Source organism: Garra rufa, chromosome 7, assembly GCF_049309525.1.
Source record: "Garra rufa chromosome 7, GarRuf1.0, whole genome shotgun sequence".
NCBI lineage: Eukaryota > Metazoa > Chordata > Actinopteri > Cypriniformes > Cyprinidae > Garra > Garra rufa.
Window position 1 is genome coordinate 22,185,579 of NC_133367.1, and position 5,000 is coordinate 22,190,578.

Sequence of the window (5,000 nt, forward strand, 5' to 3'; positions counted from 1 at the left end):
GGGTTCTTGGACTGTTTTTAGGGTATGGACAAATGAACTGTATTCTTTTAACAGAGTTTACCTGTTTTTAGGGTATGGACAAATGAACTGTATTCTTTTAACAGAGTTTACCTAGTTTTATCGTGTTGTTTTAAAGTCTTTTATGTGAACCTTGTAAATACACCAAATCTATTTAAACCAATTTTCTTTTATGTCTCATTCTTTTAACCACTAGTCATCTCTCACAGTTAAATCTGACCCCATTTTAGTCTTGTAACTCGGCTGATAAGGCCGATTGTTACACTTTTATGGGAGACCACCTGGGAATACCAGGTGCTGTAAGCTTTTGCCTTTTCTTCACTATTTATATAATATGCTGGCTTTTACGGAGGCTGATCTTTAAATAGCCCACTTTTTGGAGCTCCCTCGCTTATGGCCATACCGCGCTGAGAGCGCCCGATCTCGTCTGATCTCGGAAGCTAAGCAGCGTCGGGCCTGGTTAGTACTTGGATGGGAGACCGCCTGGGAATACCAGGTGCTGTAAGCTTTTGCCTTTTCTTCACTATTTATATAATATGCTGGCTTTTAGAAAGACGTGTTTTACCGCTCTATTTATTACAATCATTTACATGTATTATAGAGTTTTAAGTGTTTTACATGTTTTTTAGGCCATTTTATTACTCTTAACATTTTAAGTGTATGTGTCTTTAATAAATGGATGGTTGGCCTGTCATGTGACTAGACACATGACAGGAAGCAGGAAGTACAACTGTATAAGAGAGCAGCATGACAAACAAAGGACAGTCACCAAACTGTTGGATTGAGGAGTTGCTAATTTTAGAGCTCACCTTTCCATTCACCACCTGCAAACTTTGGATTACACTTTCTGTGGATTGTATATACACTGGTGGACACTCACATTGGACTTATCAACACACTGGGGTTCTTGGACTGTTTTTAGGGTATGGACAAATGAACTGTATTCTTTTAACAGAGTTTACCTGTTTTTAGGGTATGGACAAATGAACTGTATTCTTTTAACAGAGTTTACCTAGTTTTATCGTGTTGTTTTAAAGTCTTTTATGTGAACCTTGTAAATACACCAAATCTATTTAAACCAATTTTCTTTTATGTCTCATTCTTTTAACCACTAGTCATCTCTCACAGTTAAATCTGACCCCATTTTAGTCTTGTAACTCGGCTGATAAGGCCGATTGTTACACTTTTATGGGAGACCGCCTGGGAATACCAGGTGCTGTAAGCTTTTGCCTTTTCTTCACTATTTATATAATATGCTGGCTTTTACGGAGGCTGATCTTTAAATAGCCCACTTTTTGGAGCAGCCCTCGCTTATGGCCATACCGCGCTGAGAGCGCCCGACCTCGTCTGATCTCGGAAGCTAAGCAGCGTCGGGCCTGGTTAGTACTTGGATGGGAGACCGCCTGGGAATACCAGGTGCTGTAAGCTATTGCCTTTTCTTCACTATTTATATAATATGCTGGCTTTTACGGAGGCTGATCTTTAAATAGCCCACTTTTTGGAGCAGCCCTCGCTTATGGCCATACCGCGCTGAGAGCGCCCGATCTCGTCTGATCTCGGAAGCTAAGCAGCGTCGGGCCTGGTTAGTACTTGGATGGGAGACCGCCTGGGAATACCAGGTGCTGTAAGCTTTTGCCTTTTCTTCACTATTTATATAATATGCTGGCTTTTAGAAAGACGTGTTTTACCGCTCTATTTATTACAATCATTTACATGTATTATAGAGTTTTAAGTGTTTTACATGTTTTTTTTAGGCCATTTTATTACTCTTAACATTTTAAGTGTATGTGTCTTTAATAAATGGATGGTTGGCCTGTCATGTGACTAGACACATGACAGGAAGCAGGAAGTACAACTGTATAAGAGAGCAGCATGACAAACAAAGGACAGTCACCAAACTGTTGGATTGAGGAGTTGCTAATTTTAGAGCTCACCTTTCCATTCACCACCTGCAAACTTTGGATTACACTTTCTGTGGATTGTATATACACTGGTGGACACTCACATTGGACTTATCAACACACTGGGGTTCTTGGACTGTTTTTAGGGTATGGACAAATGAACTGTATTCTTTTAACAGAGTTTACCTGTTTTTAGGGTATGGACAAATGAACTGTATTCTTTTAACAGAGTTTACCTAGTTTTATCGTGTTGTTTTAAAGTCTTTTATGTGAACCTTGTAAATACACCAAATCTATTTAAACCAATTTTCTTTTATGTCTCATTCTTTTAACCACTAGTCATCTCTCACAGTTAAATCTGACCCCATTTTAGTCTTGTAACTCGGCTGATAAGGCCGATTGTTACACTTTTATGGGAGACCGCCTGGGAATACCAGTTGCTGTAAGCTTTTGCCTTTTCTTCACTATTTATATAATATGCTGGCTTTTACGGAGGCTGATCTTTAAATAGCCCACTTTTTGGAGCAGCCCTCGCTTATGGCCATACCGCGCTGAGAGCGCCCGATCTCGTCTGATCTCGGAAGCTAAACAGCGTTGGGCCTGGTTAGTACTTGGATGGGAGACCGCCTGGGAATACCAGGTGCTGTAAGCTTTTGCCTTTTCTTCACTATTTATATAATATGCTGGCTTTTACGGAGGCTGATCTTTAAATAGCCCACTTTTTGGAGCAGCCCTCGCTTATGGCCATACCGCGCTGAGAGCGCCCGATCTCGTCTGATCTCGGAAGCTAAGCAGCGTCGGGCCTGGTTAGTACTTGGATGGGAGACCGCCTGGGAATACCAGGTGCTGTAAGCTTTTGCCTTTTCTTCACTATTTATATAATATGCTGGCTTTTAGAAAGACGTGTTTTACCGCTCTATTTATTACAATCATTTACATGTATTATAGAGTTTTAAGTGTTTTACATGTTTTTTAGGCCATTTTATTACTCTTAACATTTTAAGTGTATGTGTCTTTAATAAATGGATGGTTGGCCTGTCATGTGACTAGACACATGACAGGAAGCAGGAAGTACAACTGTATAAGAGAGCAGCATGACAAACAAAGGACAGTCACCAAACTGTTGGATTGAGGAGTTGCTAATTTTAGAGCTCTCCTTTCCATTCACCACCTGCAAACTTTGGATTACACTTTCTGTGGATTGTATATACACTGGTGGACACTCACATTGGACTTATCAACACACTGGGGTTCTTGGACTGTTTTTAGGGTATGGACAAATGAACTGTATTCTTTTAACAGAGTTTACCTGTTTTTAGGGTATGGAGAAATGAACTGTATTCTTTTAACAGAGTTTACCTAGTTTTATCGTGTTGTTTTAAAGTCTTTTATGTGAACCTTGTAAATACACCAAATCTATTTAAACCAATTTTCTTTTATGTCTCATTCTTTTAACCACTAGTCATCTCTCACAGTTAAATCTGACCCCATTTTAGTCTTGTAACTCGGCTGATAAGGCCGATTGTTACACTTTTATGGGAGACCGCCTGGGAATACCAGGTGCTGTAAGCTTTTGCCTTTTCTTCACTATTTATATAATATGCTGGCTTTTACGGAGGCTGATCTTTAAATAGCCCACTTTTTGGAGCAGCCCTCGCTTATGGCCATACCGCGCTGAGAGCGCCCGATCTCGTCTGATCTCGGAAGCTAAGCAGCGTCGGCCCTGGTTAGTACTTGGATGGGAGACCGCCTGGGAATACCAGGTGCTGTAAGCTTTTGCCTTTTCTTCACTATTTATATAATATGCTGGCTTTTACGGAGGCTGATCTTTAAATAGCCCACTTTTTGGAGCAGCCCTCGCTTATGGCCATACCGCGCTGAGAGCGCCCGATCTCGTCTGATCTCGGAAGCTAAGCAGCGTCGGGCCTGGTTAGTACTTGGATGGGAGACCGCCTGGGAATACCAGGTGCTGTAAGCTTTTGCCTTTTCTTCACTATTTATATAATATGCTGGCTTTTAGAAAGACGTGTTTTACCGCTCTATTTATTACAATCATTTACATGTATTATAGAGTTTTAAGTGTTTTACATGTTTTTTTTAGGCCATTTTATTACTCTTAACATTTTAAGTGTATGTGTCTTTAATAAATGGATGGTTGGCCTGTCATGTGACTAGACACATGACAGGAAGCAGGAAGTACAACTGTATAAGAGAGCAGCATGACAAACAAAGGACAGTCACCAAACTGTTGGATTGAGGAGTTGCTAATTTTAGAGCTCACCTTTCCATTCACCACCTGCAAACTTTGGATTACACTTTCTGTGGATTGTATATACACTGGTGGACACTCACATTGGACTTATCAACACACTGGGGTTCTTGGACTGTTTTTAGGGTATGGACAAATGAACTGTATTCTTTTAACAGAGTTTACCTGTTTTTAGGGTATGGACAAATGAACTGTATTCTTTTAACAGAGTTTACCTAGTTTTATCGTGTTGTTTTAAAGTCTTTTATGTGAACCTTGTAAATACACCAAATCTATTTAAACCAATTTTCTTTTATGTCTCATTCTTTTAACCACTAGTCATCTCTCACAGTTAAATCTGACCCCATTTTAGTCTTGTAACTCGGCTGATAAGGCCGATTGTTACACTTTTATGGGAGACCGCCTGGGAATACCAGTTGCTGTAAGCTTTTGCCTTTTCTTCACTATTTATATAATATGCTGGCTTTTACGGAGGCTGATCTTTAAATAGCCCACTTTTTGGAGCAGCCCTCGCTTATGGCCATACCGCGCTGAGAGCGCCCGATCTCGTCTGATCTCGGAAGCTAAACAGCGTTGGGCCTGGTTAGTACTTGAATGGGAGACCGCCTGGGAATACCAGGTGCTGTAAGCTTTTGCCTTTTCTTCACTATTTATATAATATGCTGGCTTTTACGGAGGCTGATCTTTAAATAGCCCACTTTTTGGAGCAGCCCTCGCTTATGGCCATACCGCGCTGAGAGCGCCCGATCTCGTCTGATCTCGGAAGCTAAGCAGCGTCGGGCCTGGTTAGTACTTGGATGGGAGACCGCCTG

General features: G+C 41.0%; 9 non-coding genes across 9 annotated transcripts in view; all 9 read left to right on the forward strand.

Annotated features, from left to right (window-relative positions):
• Positions 1-407: 407 nt before the first annotated feature.
• Positions 408-526, forward strand: LOC141339610 (5S ribosomal RNA). Its single transcript, XR_012356194.1, has one exon. It is a non-coding gene; the product is annotated as a 5S ribosomal RNA (ribosomal RNA).
• An 801-nt stretch (positions 527-1,327) lies between these two features.
• Positions 1,328-1,446, forward strand: LOC141339831 (5S ribosomal RNA). The gene has a single exon (XR_012356400.1). It is a non-coding gene; the product is annotated as a 5S ribosomal RNA (ribosomal RNA).
• An 84-nt stretch (positions 1,447-1,530) lies between these two features.
• LOC141339611 (5S ribosomal RNA) lies at positions 1,531-1,649 on the forward strand. Its single transcript, XR_012356195.1, has one exon. It is a non-coding gene; the product is annotated as a 5S ribosomal RNA (ribosomal RNA).
• An 803-nt stretch (positions 1,650-2,452) lies between these two features.
• On the forward strand, positions 2,453-2,571 carry LOC141339640 (5S ribosomal RNA). The gene has a single exon (XR_012356222.1). It is a non-coding gene; the product is annotated as a 5S ribosomal RNA (ribosomal RNA).
• Positions 2,572-2,655: 84 nt separating this feature from the next.
• Positions 2,656-2,774, forward strand: LOC141339613 (5S ribosomal RNA). Its single transcript, XR_012356196.1, has one exon. It is a non-coding gene; the product is annotated as a 5S ribosomal RNA (ribosomal RNA).
• Positions 2,775-3,575: 801 nt separating this feature from the next.
• LOC141339865 (5S ribosomal RNA) lies at positions 3,576-3,694 on the forward strand. Its single transcript, XR_012356434.1, has one exon. It is a non-coding gene; the product is annotated as a 5S ribosomal RNA (ribosomal RNA).
• Positions 3,695-3,778: 84 nt separating this feature from the next.
• LOC141339614 (5S ribosomal RNA) lies at positions 3,779-3,897 on the forward strand. The gene has a single exon (XR_012356197.1). It is a non-coding gene; the product is annotated as a 5S ribosomal RNA (ribosomal RNA).
• Positions 3,898-4,700: 803 nt separating this feature from the next.
• On the forward strand, positions 4,701-4,819 carry LOC141339707 (5S ribosomal RNA). Its single transcript, XR_012356284.1, has one exon. It is a non-coding gene; the product is annotated as a 5S ribosomal RNA (ribosomal RNA).
• An 84-nt stretch (positions 4,820-4,903) lies between these two features.
• LOC141339615 (5S ribosomal RNA) overlaps positions 4,904-5,000 on the forward strand; it is a 119-nt gene continuing 22 nt past the window's right edge. The window contains exon 1 of the ribosomal RNA XR_012356198.1: positions 4,904-5,000. This exon is cut by the window's right edge and continues 22 nt beyond it. This is a non-coding gene — a ribosomal RNA (5S ribosomal RNA).